At 35.8% G+C, this 19,707-nt stretch overlaps 1 non-coding gene across 1 annotated transcript; it reads right to left on the reverse strand.

The window, feature by feature from the left end:
- Positions 1 to 2,299: 2,299 nt before the first annotated feature.
- On the reverse strand, positions 2,300 to 2,407 carry LOC118525940 (U6 spliceosomal RNA). Its single transcript, XR_004912386.1, has one exon. It is a non-coding gene; the product is annotated as a U6 spliceosomal RNA (small nuclear RNA).
- Between the last annotated feature and the right edge of the window lie 17,300 nt (positions 2,408 to 19,707).

Genomic DNA, 19,707 nt, shown 5'->3' on the forward strand with positions numbered 1-19,707 from the left:
AACGACGTGGATGGAACTGGAGGGTATTATGCTGACCGAAATAAGTCAATCAGAGAAAGACATGTATCATATGACCTCACTGATATGAGGAATTCTTAATCTCAGGAAACAAACTGAGGGTTGCTGGAGTGGTGGGGGGTGGGAGGGATAGGGCGGCTGGGTGATAGACATTGGGGAGGGTATGTGCTGTGGTGAGAGCTGTGAATTGTGTAAGACTGTTGAATCACAGACCTGAACCTCTGAAACAAATAATACGTTATATGTTAAAAAAAAAAAAAAAAAGAAGAAGATAGCAGGAAGGGAAAAATGAAGGGGGGGAATCGGAGGGGGAGACGAACCATGAGAGACTATGGACTCTGAGAAACAAACTGAGGGTTCTAGAGGGGAGGGGGATGGGGGGATGGGTTAGCCTCGTGATGGGTATTAAAGAGGGCACGTACTGAATGGAGCACCGGGTGTTATGGGCAAACAATGAATCATGGAACACTACATCAAAAACTAATGATGTAATGTATGGTGATTAACATAACATAGTAAAATTAAAAAAAGAGAAAGATGTCAATCAGATGGGAGATTGGTCATCATGAAAGAAAAGAATCAAAAGGCAAACATGGGTGTAGCATCTTCAGCAGTGTCTATAGGAGAAAGTGTGCTCTGACCTACAAATAAGAATATTTGTTCCTTCTGGAAATTCTTTTTCTTAGCATAGGATGAATTCAGCGAGGTAATTTCAGCTTGATGATATCTGCCATTCTAATCACACAGTTTAGTCCTCTGGCTCAGACTGCATACTCTCTGCAGTTTGGTCAAGACCACAAAGGGCCTCCTGGAACTTTTTACTGCAATTGCATTAAACCCATAGATCAATATGGGGGAGAATCCACATCTTAACAACATTGACTTTTCCAGTCCATTAACATAGCATATTCCTCTATTTATTAAATCCTTTCATTTTCCTCAGTAATATTTAGTAGTTTGCACAGTTTAAAGATCTTTCCATTTTTTTCATTAGATTTACTGTAGGTATTTGATGCATTCTAATGCTCCAGTAAATAGCAGTCCTTTGATATTTCATTTTCCAAGTGTTTTGTTTTTGTTTCCGTTTTTACTTGTATACAGAAATATAATTGATTTGGGTCATGTAAGAGTCTGATTCCATGTTTTGATGCTTGACTTCTGACTTCTTATAAGACCCAGTTCCTTTGTCCCTTCTGCTCCATATCTAGACATAATTGATAAGAAAATCCAAACGAGCTCCCTCCTTTGGGACATGTGGGAAGATACGAACTTGGCAAATTCCCAGCCCTCCCTCAGGAACTTGTCCCTGGTCCTGCCCCCTTGCCACTATAAAGGCTTAACCCACTCTCTCTGCTCCTCTCAAGACTGCCTGGACCTGCTTGTGTCCTTCCTGCTCTCACTAGGAGTCCCTTGTGCTAACAATAAACTTTTTTTCAAATTCTCTAGGTCTCTGGAGTGTCATCAGCTTCAACATCCTACCTCTTAATCGGGAAGAGTTATAGCTTACCTCTGGGAGGTAAACAGAAAACAGTAAACTTACCTTGTATCTAGCAACCTTCCTAAATTCACTTACAATTTCTAATCGTTTGTAAATTATTTTGAACTTTCTATATATAATTGTATATATACATCATCTGTGAATAATAACAGCTAATATTTTTCAGCCTTTCATTCTTAAAAAATTTTTTTATTGCTTCTTTGAACTAGTTAGGACTTCTAATTTCGAAGAGAACTGGTGCTTGTGGAAATCCTGACTTCTTGCCATTCTCAGGGGTTGGGGGGTGTAGCAGTCACTATTTTACCATGTTATGTTGGCCATTAAGATTTCATTTTGTAGATAACCTTTTATCAGATTAACAAAATTCTTGACTACTTCTAGCATGTTGAGTATTTTTCTTTTAAATAATAAATGTGTGTTGGATATGATCAAATATGTTTTCTGTATTTACTGAAGTAATCACATGGTTTATCTCCCTTGTTCATTTACTAGGTGAATTATGTTCGTTGGTTTTCAGGTAAATTTCACTTCGTTTTGGTGTATTATACTTTTTATATAAAACTAGATTCTGTTGGCTAAGGTTTTATTTAATATATTCATATTTGTATTCATAAAAAATGTTGGCCCATATTTTCCTTTCTTAGTTATTTTCAGGTTTTAGTATCAGAGTTTTGCTGGGTCATAAAATGAGTTGGAAGTTGGTGAGTTGCCAGTTTTTTCTCTTCTATGGGAGAATTTATGTAAGATTGGCATTTCTTCTTTCATTCGTAGGAAGAATATACCAGTGAAATCATCTACACCTGGAATTTTGTGTGTCATCCTTGTTCATGCACCATGCTAATCTTCTCTGTATCTTTCCAATTTTAGTATATGTGCTGCTGAAGTGAGCATTACATCTGGAGATTTTACGAGAAAATTTTTTTACAACGGATTTGATTTTTTTTTAAGGATGTAGGCATGTACAGATGCTCCATTTCTTCTTGGTCATTTTTAGGTAAATTGTGTTTTTCAAGAATTTGTGCACTGTATTTTTCAAGTTTATTGGCATAAAGTTGGTTATAATATGCTCTTATTTTCTTTTTGATGTGTATGGGATCTGTGTGGATGCCCTCTGTTTTTTCCTCATATTAGTCATTTGTGTTCTCTTCCTCTTGTTAAGTGTTGATCAGTGTTTTTAATGTGTCCAAAGAATCAAAGCCAAAGCTTTGTTAATTTTTCTATTTTATTCATTTCACCACTTATTTTTTTTTAAAGATTCTATTTATTCATTTGACAGAGAGGGAGAGAGAGAGCACAAGCAGGGAGAGCTGCATGCAGAGGGAGAGGGAGAAGCAGACTCCCTGCTGAGCAGGGAGTGCAACGCGGGGCTCGATCTCAGAACCCTGGGATCATTACCTGAGCTGAGGGCAGACGCTTAACCCACTGAACCACCTAGGTGCCCATCACCACTTATTTTTATTATTTTTATCCTACTTCCTTTGAGTTTAATTTGTTTCCCCTTTCTAGATTCTTAAGTTAGAAGTAAGTCATTGATTTTAAATCTTTTTTTCTTTTCTAATATCTGTATTTAAATCAATATATATCCTTCCAAGCATTGTTTTTGCTGCATTCCACCAATTTTGATATGTTGTTTTTTTTATCATTCAGTATTATATATTTTCTAATTTGCCTTGTGATTTCCTCTTAAACATATGGGCCTAATTTCCAAACATTTAGAGATTTTTCTAGTTATCTTTAATTCCATTCCATAATTTAATTCCATGTTGGTCATGGGATATACACTTATGATTTCAGTTCTTTGAAGTTTGCTGAGATTTGCTTTATGGCCCAGAATAAACTTTAAAATATGTCCTTTTTTTTGGTATTTATTTCTTCAGTTATTGAATGGAATGTTCTTTATCTGTGAATTAAGTCAAGTTGGTTAGTTGTTTTATTCAAATCTTTTATAGTCTCACTGATTTGTGTGTGTGTGTGTTTTATCAGCTCTTGAGATGGTGTCAAGAACAGTCAATGGTCTGAGAATTTATTATATTTGCAATCCAAGAAGTTAGTTTGCCACAGTTGCATGCACAGGTTTACGATTATTTGAATTTCCTTTTATGTAAACTGCTTGTGCATATCCTTTGCTCCTTCCTTATTGTGTGGTTTTTCTTTGGGAGAGAGTTGGTCTCCCTAAATTTTATCATGTAGGACCATAGCATAGATCTCCACTTATTAGGGTTGATAGTATTCTTCAATAATTTTATTAAACCTTTTCTTCAAAAGGTTTTGCATATATTTATTAGATTTGTTCCTGGGACTACTATATTTTTGTTCCTAATATAAATTTTTTCTACCTAATTTTCTATTTTTATTATTGGTTTTAGTTATGTTATTTATTTTTATGTTGAGAATTTATCTCGAAACTGTCTAATACCTCATATAAATTTGATACTTTTTATAGATATTCTATTGTATTTTCTATGTAGATATCATCAACAAAGAAGAATAATTTTGTCTTTCCTTTCAGATTATGATGGCTTTTAAAAAATAGCGTAATGTTGGGGCACTTGGGTGGTTCAGTTGGTTAAGATTCTGATTGTTGATTTTGGCTAAGGTCATGATCTCAGGGTCCTGAGATTGACCTCCGCGTTGGGCTCCACACTCAGTGGGGAGTCTGTTTGAGATTTTGTCTCTCCCTCTACACCCGCCACCCCCTGTGCTCTCTCTCTCTCAAATAAATAAATAAAGCTTTTAAAAAAATAGCATAATGTTAAAGAGAAGCAATAATAGCAGATATTCTTATTCCTGATATAGGATGAGTAATTCTAAAGTTTATCATTTTAAGTGAAGGAAGAAGGAAGGTCGAAGGAAATTCCATTCTATTTTTAGGGTGCCAAGTGTTTTTATTATGAATGTTTACCTGAGTGTTTCCCTCCATTTATTGATGAATGCATACGTTGAGAGATCATATGTCTTATTGCCTTCATTCTGCTAATATAGAATAATAGTAGATATTCTGATGTTGAATTATATAGGAATTCCTGGGATAAACCCTACTTGATTAAAGTGTATTCTTTATACACTGTCAAAATCAGGTTTTAAGTATATTTTAGTATCCTTACATCTATGTTGATAAGTGAATTAGTCCATAACTTTCTTTTCTTGGGATCTTCATGTCTGCCTTTAGCATGAAGTTTATTTTATTTATTTATTTTTTTTTTTAAAAGATTATTTATTTATTTATTTGACAGAGAGAGAGAGACAGCGAGAGAGGGAACACAAGCCGGGGGAGTGGGAGAGGGAGAAGCAGGCTTCCGGCTAAGCAGGGAGCCCGACATGGGGCTTGATCCCAGGACCCTGGGATCATGACCTGAGCCGAAGGCAGACGCTTAACTGACTGAGCCACCCAGGCGCCCCTGAAGTTTATTTTAATTTTATAAATAAATTAATAGCTTTTCCAATGTTTCTATTTTTTGAAAAAAATTTATGATATGGGGATTACCCCTTTTTTGAAAGTTTGTTCAAAGTCACCTTTGAAGCTATTTAGGTCTGATTTTCTTGGGATAATGTGACTTTTAATTTCTTTAATGGTTTTTTGGCTTATAGAATTTTATATTTCTTAAGTCAGTTTTGGAAACCCATCCTTTCATCTTAATTTTGACATAATTTTTTTTCATAGTATCTCTTATGATTTTTGAAACCTCTTTTCTCTTAGACGTATTTCTAAATTCAATTTTATTCTCTATTTTTTAGAAAAGAAGGACACCTATGTCCTTAATATACATCACTCGGTGCAACCACGCATTTTCCTCACTATTCTGCAATCCGGGTCAAAACTCTCTTACTCATTTAATCTTCTAATTGACATGTTTACAAGAAAGACTGAGTATAATTTGATGATGTACATTAATCATGGTTTTACGGTAATCGTCCCTTTATATGTAAATACAAGATTCCTTCAACTGAATTGTATATTCTTGTCAAATTTAGAGAATATTGCTATGACACCATATAATCACATTTTCATAAAACAGGTTCCAGGCAATCTGTTAGTTATAATTAATTGGACTATAAACTACATGGAAATGAGACAAGATCTGGAAAGGGAAAGATGAGAGTGGTTAAGTGGCAGCTGGATATGTAAACAAAACGAGCAGTCCTAAGAGAAAAGTGACATCTTCTCTATTAGCAGGCATAAACATGTCAAAATTAACTCTGGAATCTGTTTTGATAAAAAACCACTATAAACCAGTATGACTAAGTTAGCAGACATTTAAACAGTTTGCTCCTTGGCTGACAGGGATGCTGCTTCCTTTCTCTGACCACCAAATACATAAGGTTCAAACATTTTCATAGCAATGAAATGGCTATTTTTTCTTAGGCATTTCATACCATGGTCCACATTATCTAGGAAGATAATTTCCAGGTTACCGTTTTCCTCCGACATCAAGACAGGGTAATCGCTTCATTTTAAAATTATGACTTGATCTCATCAAGATTCCTAATCTGAAAAATATCATCAATTATTTTGGCCCTTACACAATGACTAGGAGACGTGGAACTTATTTGCTTATGATCTCTGAGAATTCCCTGAACCCCTCACACATTATTTGATAGCACATGAGAACAGATTAGTGAAAATGAGTTAGAAAGCTCCTTATGTAACACTTTGGGATATAAACCATCAAAGGTGGGGTTTGCATTAGATGACTTCTGAGGTCTTTTCCTGCTTTAATGGTCTATGATTTTATGATCCTAACAGGAAGTGAACCCTGATTTACTTTCAGAAGGAAAGGGTAGAGGGAATCTTACCATCATTTTTCTGCCTGGTGACTAAGCTTTTAATTTATATAGTTACATTATTATTTTAAAGGAAAGTGTATTGAAGAATTTTTTTAAAGATTTTATTTATTTATTTGAGGGAAAGAGAGAGAGAGCGAGCACAAGTAGGGGAGTAGTAGAGGGAGAAGCAAACTCCTTGCTGAACGGGAAGCCTGACGTGGAGCTCCATCCCAGGACCCTGGGATCACAACCTGAGCTGAAGACAGACGCTTAACCAACTGAGCCACCCCGGTGCCCCTGAAGAATTCTTTTTTATGTATCTGCTTTACCTTTGTTGTCTTACCTATACCTTTCAATGATTTTGGCTCCTCTTCTTTATATTTATTTCCCTTTTTATTATTTTTTGCCTTCATTTTTCTGTCTTCTCTTTATTGATGACCTGTTTGTTGTAAGTTTACGTTCATTTGGGTGACTTTCCTCAGAAAGAGGGTGAAAAGCATTGTTTGCTTTTACTAATGCTTATACTATGTGTCCTTCTGGGTAGTTCTATAGCATGGTATAGTGTGGGAAAGAATCCTCAGGAGAATTGGTGTACTCTTTCTGAGTAATGGTTAAGTCCTATCTCTGCTGGTTGCTGGCTGTATTACATAAGTTATTTATTCTCTCTAGTCCACAGGATAATAGTTATAGTTTCCTAATAGGGTCATTGAGAAGAATAAATGAGTTAACATATGCAAAGTGTAGGGGCCAGGGACAGGCTACCCCAAGATGGGCCACTTTGGCATAAGGATTATTTTTAGTTAAAACTAATCAAAACCCAGCAGATGCAGGAAAAGCTCTCTGCTTCCCCTTCAACTGCTTCAATTTACATTGAAAAGGAGATCCTATACTAGGGAGAGAGATATTAACAGAGACTCCTCATTCCTAAGAAACTTCTCTGCATAATAGGGCTATCTTTGTTTTTCAAAACAATGTCCTTTCACCTTCTTGCTCATGGCCTTCCTCCCATTTGTATCTTCTGACCCTACTCCTCTCCTTAGTTTATATAAGCTTCCTGTTGCCTCATTGTCTTTGGAATTTCATGTCTATGTGGATTCCCTGTACATATGCCTATTAACTTTCATTTTTCTCCTGTTAACCTGTCTCATGTCAGTCTGATTCTAAGTACAGCTAGAAGGACCATAGGGTAGAGGAAGGTTTTCCTCCCTGATAAAAGCATTGTATTTGCCACTGGAGTCAGGTTTTGATTAATCATCTATATAGAGATACTTTTGGCTTCCTGAGTTTACTCCCATAGGATGGACACTTAGGTTGTTATTTTTCAGTTATATAACAATGCAGAAATGAATGTCTTGATTCAGCCTCCTTAGGCACACACTGACAGTTTTTATCCAGCAAATAAACAAACAAGTACAATTTCTGAATCATAGGGCGTGCTTATCTTGAGTTTTAATAGATACTACTGAATTGTTAAATTGCTTTCCTGAGTGGCTATACCAATTTACTCTCTCACCCATAATGTCTAGCAATACCTACACAAATTTTGTAATTCTATTTCTCGGGGTTTCACTTCCTTGCCAGTATTTGATTCAAACTCTTGCCAACATTTGATATTATCAAACTTTGTTTAAATTTCCTAATTTCCTGGATAAAACGTTCTACTGTATCATTTGAATTTGTATATTCTTGATTATATGTGAAGTTGAGCTTCTTTTTGCTTATTTAACATTTTAATTTCATCTTTGACTTTCCCAGTTTACATCTTTTGCTCATTTTTTATTGGGTTGATTTCTTTTTTTTCCCTTGATTTGATTTTCCCTCAAACAATCTGGACACTATTTATGCTTTTTAATTTGCATAATTCATTTACCCTGAGGTCATAAACATATTTTTCTGTATTTCCTTAATCTATTTTTGTAGCTTTGTTTTTTTATTTTGACTTTTAATTTGTAAATCATTTATTAATTAGTCCATTTTGACTTCAAATACTACTTTAATCATAGATTAAACTTTTATATATACACGATTTTGCCTTGCTTTTTAACTTATTCCACTGATTGCAAAATTATAAATCTGTCTTAATTTTTATAGCTTTAAAATAAGTTTTTGTATCTGGAAAATTAAATATTTTCTATTCTTAGACTTTTCAGAATTATCTTAGCTATTTTATTCTTTTATATGAATTTCTGACTTAACTTAAAAATTTCCACAATATGTATTTTGGGATTTTTATTGGGATTAAATGGATTTATAGATTAATCTTCTATTGATTTTATATTCCTTAAAATACTGATTCATTGTATCGATAACATGCTATAGTTCTTTCAGTGAACTTTTTTTTAAAAGATTTTATTTATTTATTTGACAGAGAGGTAGAGAGAGGGCACAAGTAGATAGAGCGGTAGGCAGAAGGAGAGGGAGAAGCAGGTTCTCTGCCGAGCAGGGAGTCCGACGCGGGGCTCGATCCCGGGACCCTGGGATCATGACCCGAGCGGAAAGCAGCTGCTTAATGGACTGAGCCACCCAGGTGCCCCATCTTTTAGTAAACTTTTAATTTTCCCTCAATAAATATCTTCTACATTTTATGTTAATTTATGTATTTGTCAAGGTAAGTTACGCTAGATGCTGTAACAATCCCCAAATCTTTTTTTTTTCAACTAACTTCTATCATGAAGACAGAAGCAGTTTCTTTTTTTAATTTAAATTCAACTAATCAACATGTAGTGTATTACTAGTTTCAGAGATAGAGTTCAGTGATTCATCAGTTCTATATAACACCCAGGGCTCATTACATCACGTGCCCTCCTTAATATCCATTACCCTGTTACCCCATCTCCCCACCCCCTCCCTCCAGCAACCCTCAGTTTGTTTCCTATGGTTAAGAGTCTCTTATGGTTTGTCTGCCTTTCTGATTATGTCTTGTTTTATTTTTCCCTCCCTTCTTTTGTGCTCCTCTGTTTTGTTTCTTAAATTTCTCGTATGGGTGGAGTCACATGATAACTGTCTTTCTCTGATTGACTTTTTCACTTAGCATAATACCCTCTAGTTCCATCCATATCGTTGTAAATGGCAAGATTTCTTTTTTTTTTGATAGCTGAGTAATATTCCATTGTATATATATATACCTCTTCTTTATCCATTCATCTGTCGATGGACATCTGGGCTCTTTCCATAGTTTGGCTATTGTGGACATTGCTGCCATAAACACTGGGGTACAGATGCCCCTTCAGATCACAAAGTTTGTATCCTTTGGGTAAATACCTAGTAGTGCAATTGCTGAGTCATAGGGTAGCTCTATTTTCAATTTTTTGAGGAACCACCATACTGTTTTCCAGAGTGGCTCTGCCAGCCTTCATTCCCACCAGCAGTGTAAGAGGATTCCCCTTTCTCTGCCTCCTCGCCAACATTTGCTGTTTCCTGACTTGTTAATTTTTAGCCATTCTGACTGGTGTGAGGTGGTATCTCATTGTGCTTTTGGTTTGTATTTCCCTGATGCTGAGTAACACTCTCCCAATCTTACTTACACCGTAGTACAATGTGGACCAAGTTGGTTGGTGTTCTGCTTGACTCAGCCATTTTGGGAACCTAGAACTCTGCCATTATCAATGAGGACTTCCAGATTGCTCTGTGTCTTACCATCTAGTAGGCAAATAGAGAAAAGAGTGTGAAAGATAATTTGGGAGATTTTTTGGCCAGAATGAAGTGGTGTGCATAACTATTGTTGCATTCACAACTCAGTCATTTGCCCCACATTTCTGGAAGAGATGCAAGGAAAGAATCCTCATGTAAGCCCAAGAGGTAAATAAAATGATTTTGGTGAACTCTTAAAATTGCCTTACCCACCTACATAGAAAATCCAAGAGAATCAACTAAAATATAAATAAAACTAGTAACAGAGTTTTAAAAGATAATTGGAACCAAGATTGACTTACAAAAATAAATCATCTTCTTATATATTAGAAATAACCAATAAGAATTATAACAGCTAACATGTTAGAAGATTTTTCCTACCTGTTTCATTTAAATTGTCTCCAAACAGTGAATATTTTGGTTCTTCCTTTTTAATGTTTCTAGTCTCTGCTTTTTGTTTTAAATTCAAATATTGGAACATTCCATGATATTGAATTGAATGGTACTAACTGTCTTGTTTGTTATAATAAAATTTCAACTGGTTAAAAACAAAATAAAATGCTGGAATGCCGCTGGCTGAATTTCTGTAATGTTTGTCTTGATGGAACTCCTCTTTTCAAAATGAAAGACATGATTTTGTGATCATTCTCTTGATAATGAGCCTCTACTTGGGTGGCTCTCGGCTTTCTTTTTTCCAAAAAGACAATTTTTTTTTTTATTATTGTTGAAGTGGATTCAACAAGCAATTCTGCCTAAAGGTTTCTAGAAATTAAGCTTTTTGTTTTTGGTTTTTGGTATGGTTTTAGAAAATAACAGTTGAGTGAAAGTCCTAGTGATCATTTAAATCCTGACTGCCTAATTTAGCATTTCTATTAGAATTCTTTCTGCATTTTAGGTGCCTACATCGCCCAGAGGCTACCAAACTGCATTGTTAAAATGATTATTGTTGTTATTATTTACTATTGTTAGTGGAAATAGCAAAATTTGTTGTCAGGAACCTAGACTTCAAGCTCTTCTTTCACCATTTGTTACTTATTGAGCCAGCTACTTAGCTTTTCCTTGTCTTCACTCAATTTTTAAAAGGGAGGAAAAACGTCTTTCCTGCGGAGTGATGCAGACTGAGCAATGTCTTTCTGCTCAGTGTCTATGGTAAATCCACCCTTTTCCAAGCTCTTTACTACACTTTGAATACTGATAGCTTTTCAAACCACGTGTCCAGCACTGATCTCCATACATAGATCCAGCTCAGATTTCTAAATCTCTACTGGAATCTCTGCTTGAATGAAGGACAAACACCTCAAATATACTTTGTCTACCATCTAGCACATTGTCTTATCCCTCATGCTGGAGCCTATCACTGTGTTCTCAATCTTATTGTTTCCTTGGCACCTGACGCAGAAATGATCCTATAAATTTTAAACATTTCTCTTATCTCTCAATTAAATAATGCTACTCCATGCTTGTCGCAACACCGTTTTGAAAGTTTTTCCCATATATATTGGGAGGGTTGTATGCTGAAGCTGCCTGGACAAGACTCTCTCGGTCTTGTTGACATGCAGTTGTGAAAGTCAGAAAGAATGAATTGGTGGGTCAGAACTGCAGGACATACCAATTCTGGAACTGGAGCCTCTGCTTAGTCATCAGGCCAAGATTTCTCTCTAACATTGTTCTCTCCTGTGAAATGACTTCTGTCACAAAGGTAACACCAATCTACCTCACAGAATTGCTCTCTTCTCATCTACTTGCTCTCCATGAGTGACACCCTGCTCCTGCAACTTTAGTTACATTATTCCTCTAGTACAGCTCACTCTCTCATCCGTAGACCAGCATGACCGAATGCTGACTGCACGGTCATACTCGGACGCTTCTTAGGCATCCAAGTTGTGCTTGTTATTTCTTTTTTTTTTTTTATTTAAAAAAAAAAATTTTTTTTTTAAGATTTTATTATTTATTTGAGAGAGAGAGAGGGATAGAGCACAAGCAGGGGGAGCAGCAGAGAGAGAGGGAGAAGCAGGCTCCCCGCCGAGCAGGGAGCCCGATGTGGGGCTCGATCCCAGGACCCTGGGATCATGACCTGAGCCGAAGGCAGACGCTTAACCGACTGAGCCACCCAGGTGCCCCATGCTTGTTATTTCTTCTGTCCCATTTACTCGGATGCTAAAGCCAGAAGCTTTCTCGTCAACCTTGATTTCTTTGAATAACCCACTCATTACATCAAATCAATCACCAAGTTCCAGTCAGCTCTCTTATTATCTTCAAATCGGACCACTCCACTCCATCCCTACCAGTATTCGACTCATTTAGGTCACCATCATTTCTCACCCACACTTTTGCAACAATCCTCTCACTGCTCTTCTTGCCTCGGGTCTGGTTCACCTTCCATTCTGCCTCTAAATTTCTCTTTGTGCAGAACAATCTTTCTAAAAGCCAAATCTGATCACGTTATTTCCCTGCTCAAACCCCGAATGAAACCCTGAATCCTTCATAAGGCTTATGAGAAGTTTCAGGTTGTGTCTTTAGCTTATCTTCAAGAACACATCTTCCACCACTCACCATCCACATTTTGCCAAGAACTGCTTTGTTTGGTGCTCCCTCTCACCCCTGGGGCTCTGCAAGGCTATTTCCCATACCTAGGACAGCTTTCCTAACCCTCCTCCTATCATCCTTTACATTTTTCCCTTCCTTTTGATTTCAATTCTCTGATCAGCCTTTTTGACATTCTGTCCCTAAGACTTGATGTTTCCCCACCAATGTAATCTAAGCACCATTACTCAGTCTGTATTTTAGTATGTATCACCCTGTAGTATAACAAATTGTGATAACTATAAGCTTGAATGTCTCTTTTATCAAATAGTAGGGGACAAAGAGGGGGTTGTATTTTGATTGTTTTATAACCCCAATGCCTAGGACTTTGTCTGGCACAGAGTGTCCATTAACTATTTACTAAATTAAAAAAAAATAAGGATACCTGAAACATTTGGAAAATATAAAATATTATATGTAAATATTTCAAGCAGTGGTAATAGTACTTTTTAAAAAGAAAAGAAATTATTATTCATTAGATATTGCCACTCCTGCCTAATTTTAAACTAAACTCACAAAGGACATGTTTTTTATGGAGTATTTTTACAAATACTAAATTTCATGAACTTTTTCTCTTAGAGGTGACTTATAGATTTGAATTCCAACCAAAAAGAGAGAGCTCTTTAGTGTTCAAGACAAGAATTAAATATATAAAGAAATTCTGTCATAATTCCTAGGTCAGAACATAAGATTCTGTTTATAAAATAGCCTAGTTTTCAGAAAGATGGATTCTGTGACTATTTTGAAAACATTATATGGTGTAATGGAATTATTTAAGAGATGACACCATTTTTACTTTTGAAAACTACTATTTTGTTTATGTTCTCAGTCAAGGTCAGCATTTTCATTCACATCTTTTCCTTTTCATATACTTTTAGTTTCTGTGTTGCTTACATTCCAGTTAATTTTTTCCCAACAGCATGTCAAATTATCTGTTTTATCTTGAGTAAAACATACAAATGAAATATGCCTTTTTTATTGATTAGTGTATGAAATGTTTGAAAGGCATTTAGAGACTGCATGAAAAGATATATTTCATATAACTGCCTAAGACCATTTTCAGACTCACCATCAATAAGGAAGTGAATGAATATTCCTTAAATAAGTGAAGTTACTCAATGTATAATAAATCTGATTTCTTAAATCTATGTATAAGACTCCAAAAACTAATCAAAGCAAAAGAAAACAAACCAACTAAACAAACAAAATCAAAATCACTATTTGCTGTCCCTGTCCAGTCACCATAGAGAAGTCCTATAGACCATATAGCTATAGTCTTACAGTCTATATACCTATAGACATACCTTGTCCAGATGCCCAGAGCATCTATTCTACTTCTATTCAACCTCTGGATGGGGTGTCCTACTCTAACATGACAGAAACAAAAAGAAACTAATAGAACAAAGAACACAGTTCATGAAGCACAGTAGTCTTTTAAATTTAATTTCATTCCTCATAGAGGGAAGAGTAGTTATTACATCCAAAACATAAGAGCAAGGCATCATACAAGACAAACATATAGGGAGGAAGAACTCTTGGAAATTAAAAGCACAAAAACTGAAAAAAATATTTTAGAAGTTTGGAAGATAAATTTGAGGAGATTCCATTAAAAAAAATAGAAAAAAAGGCAAGGAGATGAAAATATGAAGTTTGATTTTAAAAAATGGAGGATTGATACAGGTATAAGAATATTTTGATCTCCATGGACCTTAGGAAGCTACTGTAGATATAACTTCACCAAAACAAGGGTCCAAATCAAAAAAGAAGAATTTATGGAATCTGGAAAACAGAAAACCTCACTACTGGTGATACATGAAGGGAATCCTCAGGATAAAAGTGAAGGGTGTATATGTGTGCATACCTATACCCAGATAATATGTGTGCATCAAACTTTCAGGGCAGCCAGTCTGCATAAAATCAGAACAGAGAAATTCAAAAGGAAACTCTAAGGAAAAAAAAAGTAAGAAGTTGAAATAATAAATTATCTAATGTAAGTGGATATTTTGAGAGGAGATTTATAATTCTTTCAAGAGTCTGGAGAAATATTAGTGATAGAGTTTCAGTTAAGTTTCAGACGGAGAAGCACAATCACTATAATGAGTATTATGGGATAATTATTGGAATTTAGCCATACATAATGTAGATCAAACTGGAAGTGTGAAGTCTGGAAGGGAGAATAGAAGAATTAGAGAATTAAGCCACCAAGCAGCCCTCATAAAGCCCTGGTACAGGTGGACGAGTTGGAACATGTAAGAAAATCCGAGAAGCCAAGTACATCTAGCCACTGAGATGGGTCCCTTAAAAGCGAGGCCGGGCAGAGATCTATGGAAAGTTCTTATTTCTGTGTCAATACCACATCTGATGGTAGACTTAAAGTCACTACTGGAAGAGGAAGAACTGGACAGGACGCAGAGGAGAGCAGCCCGACCTGCACCAGCTGGGCACCCCTGTGTTTGTCTGTCACAGTTCTGAGCATAAAAGGACCTTTGGAAATTAGTGCTCAGTGCTTCATCTCCACCTTTAAAATCTGTACAAGTTTCTCTTTTGGCTAGTTCTAACCTGAAACCGTACAGATTCATCAAATTAATGGAGCAATCCAACATAGGTAGGTAGAAGAGGCTAAAAAAAGCAAATAAAGAAACACAATCCTAGGCAACCATTAACTCCAGGGAAGAAATGTTTATTGAGAAACAAAGATAATCAAATCATTTCACATGGCTCATCTCTGAATAATATTTACGTGTAAATCATTGTAAGACTAGCTGACATATTGATTTAACCACAAATCATAGCTTCATTGAATGGATGGGAGGGAAGAGGATATTTGCTTGGAGAATGAGGTCGAAAGCAAGATTTAAGACTTCTAAATCTATATATTCCATAATAGGATTCAAAGTATAGCAAGTAAAACTGAAATTTCTTTAAAAAAAATCAAGATAGAGTAGTATGATCTTCTTATATAGACTTAAGCATATAAGTACAAGGAAAGAGCTAAAAAAGTTGAAGTTGTTTTTGGGGGGTGTGATGGGAGAATACTTTATGTTTGTTACCATAAGGCATGGAGAACCACTGACTTTTTAAACTATTTATGGGTAATAATGTGATAAAAATGGAACATTCAGTAAAAATAAGCACTATATTAGAAGGATAATGCCATAATAATCTATGTATGTGAATGGACTTAAAGCTACAAGAAGAAATTTCTAAGAAAATGTCAAGATATAATCAGTAGAAAAGAGGTCTGTACTCAAATCAATGAAGGGGACATCATAAGAAAAATGAGGCTTAATAAAAATATCATAGGTAATAAAACATTTCAGATTCCTTAGGGTCGAATCACTCTAGGTGCCATTAAACTTTTAGGGAAAACTGAACAATTTTATTCAATCAATGAGTAAAATTCACTTAGAACTCACTGATTAGAACTTCTTTATTTTGTAAAACAATAGCAGAGAACCATGAACAATTATAACCTAATTTTTTAAATGTGTTTTTATGGTTCTGCTAATAGCTCATTATTGAAAATTGAAATATGAATTAGTTAATTGTCTTAGAGCAGTGGCTAGCATGCAATTAGCTAATACATTGGTTCGTTCTGTTTGCAATTTTGAGGGTGGCTTGTAAACTAACATTGAACAAGCTATGTTTCAATTAAACTCAACTAACCATTTAGAGAATCCTCTCATAGTGAGAATTTCAGATATTCAAACAAATTCCTGAGACATCTGTCATTGAAATAATCACAGGTTTAGCCCAAATGGTAAGAGATTGGAGCCAATGTTTTTGAGACAAGCGTCTCAATTAATCAAATAATCGTTCTAGGCTGAGTTGAGTCTAACATTTAAAATATTCAAGAGAACTATAACAAAGGATTAAAATATGCTGTCAGAAGACAGAAGTATTTCCCTTTAAGGGCTCCTAGGAATTCACTGAGCTGGAAGAAGTTATTACCATAATATTGTGCAGCCTTTCCTCAAACCATATGATCAATTAACAATAATGATCACTGAGGTACAATTTTAGATTGTGACCTATGCATTCTGAGATAATATGAGCATTTTTAGGATTCTAGTCATTGGTTAAACAACATTCCTGGAAAGACATTAAAACATTCTCTTGCTTGAGATTCTTGAAGATTATATGTAATAGGGATATGGACACCTAAGTTTCACTAAGTTACATCCTTGTATCTTTTTACTAAGGTAAAAGAGTAAGAGAGAATGAAAGGAGGGAGAACACAACATACATTCAGAGAGAACTAGAGTATACAGACAAAGTAGAGAAAGAAAGCCTGGCTGTGTGCCTGCAGATGAATATCCAGTTTCTTATTCTAGATTCTGAAGGAGCCAATCTGTTTCCTGTCCTTGAATTCCGTAGGTACCCAAACATCTTTCCAATATATTTCACCCTAGCAACACCTGTGCTATAGTGACCAACCATCTCAATTTTCCAGCCACTGTCCCAATTTTAGCACAAAAGCCATGAATTCTGGGAAATCCCTAAATTCCAGACACATTGGGATTGATGGTCACCCTCATCTGTGAGTATTTGCCTCTTAAAATAACATGATGTGAGTTTTGGAAACTGCCAACCAGGAAAGCCTTAATTAAGACAGAGAATTTAAGCCACATGCAACTGATGAATGTCTATTGTATTCAAAACCTCTGTTAATGCATCTTACTTTCTACTTAGTTCTATTATTTACAACTTAGAACATGGTGTAGCTGTGGGCAGGAGAATTGCCATAAACAGAGATGGGTTAACTGTAAGTAAATAAAACAGTTCAGATTGTGATGATCCAAGTTGAGAGTAATTACAAGTATGTTGCAATTTTCAATGTCAGAATCCTAAATTATAACATTAAGTCACAGAGTTGTTTGAAGAGTGCAAAGTTTATCAAGCAATTCACTGTACTGAAATAACACTCTTCTTCCTTTTCACACATCTATAAAAAGAAAATGTTTTGCTCTTTATATATATATATATATTATGCTATATACATAACATATAGCATATATATATATTTATTTATATCTATGTATGTGTGTGTATATATATATTTATATGCTAAATCAGGGAAGTTGTGCTTTGTAGATAGGTTTTCTTCCCTCAAAATTATTTGACTATCAATATTTGGAGCTAACATAGTTTAATAACTGTATACGCTGCAAGAGAGGTCAATGAATGCAAGAGAAGTCAAAGGCATAGAAAAGCCAAAGAGATGATTACTTAAGAAATGACAGCAACATCAGCCTGAGCAGCAACAGACAGACCACCCAGAGAGGCTGTCTCTCAACGGTGGCTCCCCACTGAACCCCCCCAGGTTGAGAAAAGAAATGATGACAGCCTAGTTAAGAGGCACAACCCTCACCAGTAAAAAATTGTCAGCAGCTTTGCAGATGGGCTCAGGAAAGCTTCTTAGCCTATAAAACACTGATCTCACCCAAAGATTCCTGGTTTTCTACATCTTTATTAGGGTCATCAGTTAACGAAGAGCAGTGGGAGCCTGAAAAAATATGGTCTACTGGGGAGATCTTGTATCCATACAGTTCTTTCCCGAAGCTCTTTCATTTGATCTTCTTTGCAAACTGTGATGGAGGCAATGGGGTAACAATTCTTCTATTTTGTTGATTAGAAATAAAGAGATCTCTATTGTCTTGCTCGGCTGGTTAATACCATCGTTCTATGACTTAAGCTAATATTTACTGAGTAACTATGTGTTAGACATTAGGTTAGGAACGTGAAATGGATTATTTCACTTACTTTCAGAAAATCACTTTGGAGTAGATAATATTATTGTTCCTAATTTACAGAATAGAGGACTTGGGCTCAGAGGGTCATAGCAACCTGTGCAAGAAAGCACCAGAATTTAAGCCTGGGGCCTAAAATCTATGCTCTCCACCTAGTTTTGATTCTATAGTACAAGTCAATATTTTTGAATGTCTATTACTTGAATTATTTTGCACTTTTTTTTGAAATTTTTGGCACCAGTCTAGTGTTAAACCATTATCCTGTGAATTTACGCTAATTATTTCCACATTCCACTAACAGACATTTATTGAACATTTACTATGTGCTAGACACTGTTATAAGTTTTGAGAAAATATTAGTTTTAAAAAAGGCCACATTTTCAGGGCACCTGGGTGGCTCAGTTGGTTAAGCATCTGCTTTAGGCTCAGGTCATGATCTCAGGGTCCTGGGATCGAGCCCCATATCAGGCTCCCTGCTCAGCGGGGAACCTGCTTCTCCCTTTCCCTTTGCTCCTCCTGCTCGTGCTCACACACTCTCTCACTCTCTCTCAATAAATAAATAAAATCTTTAAAAAAATTTTTTAGAAGTCCACATTTTCTATAGTAAGATGGTTATATTCTTTGCTTTTCTTTAATTTTTCTTTATTTTTCTTAATTAGTTACACAAGGATGCTGTTTGCAATCCTACATGTTGTCTCACATATGTGAGTAGTAGGATGATAGTAGAAGTCACGGAGCTTAAATGGTTTTGACAAGAGGTTTGGAATTTGAGAGACATCCAATAGATATGAAAAATGATGGGTGTTTGGGAGAGCACTTATCTCCCACTGCTCATAGTGCTCAGTAGAAAACAACTCTGCTTCAGGAACTCTAGTGGCCTTTCTCTGCCTTCTCACTCTTCCTTCCCCAGATTTTCTGAGTTTGGGAAAAGAAACTGAAAATGCCTGGCTCAGTCTCTTCTGTATTTGGTTTGGGAACTTCTTGCCTGCTGAGAGGGTGCCTTTGAGTCTTCTCTCTTTCAAAATGAGCTCAGCTAGTAGAGCAGATTCTGCTCCTGTGTGTAGAGGTCTGCTGGTGTCCAACACTCCCTGTGATGGGTGAAGTGTCACAGCTCGTTAGGTCTAAAGCTGATGTTCATTCTCTAATGAGTTCTTCTGGTTACAAAGCAGTTATTTCCATCTCTCATTCCTGCTTCTTTCTCTTAATTTCGTCTGAACTTGGGATCATGGACCTGTATCTTCTCTGGATCTAGAAAGGCTATGTCAGAATTGTCTGTCAATTTGCTAGGTTGCTCAGATCCCACACCAGAGAGACTACCCTGTTAATTTCCAGTACATATGCATATGTATCTCAAGTCCTTAAAAAGTGTCCAGTAAATGCCTGTTGAAAAAAAATGGGCTTCAGTTTTTCTCTCTTATAATATAGAGAAGTTGGATTAATTTCTCAAGTTTCAACCAGGACAGA

This window comes from Halichoerus grypus, chromosome 6 (genome assembly GCF_964656455.1).
Source record: "Halichoerus grypus chromosome 6, mHalGry1.hap1.1, whole genome shotgun sequence".
Classification (NCBI taxonomy): Eukaryota; Metazoa; Chordata; class Mammalia; order Carnivora; family Phocidae; genus Halichoerus; species Halichoerus grypus.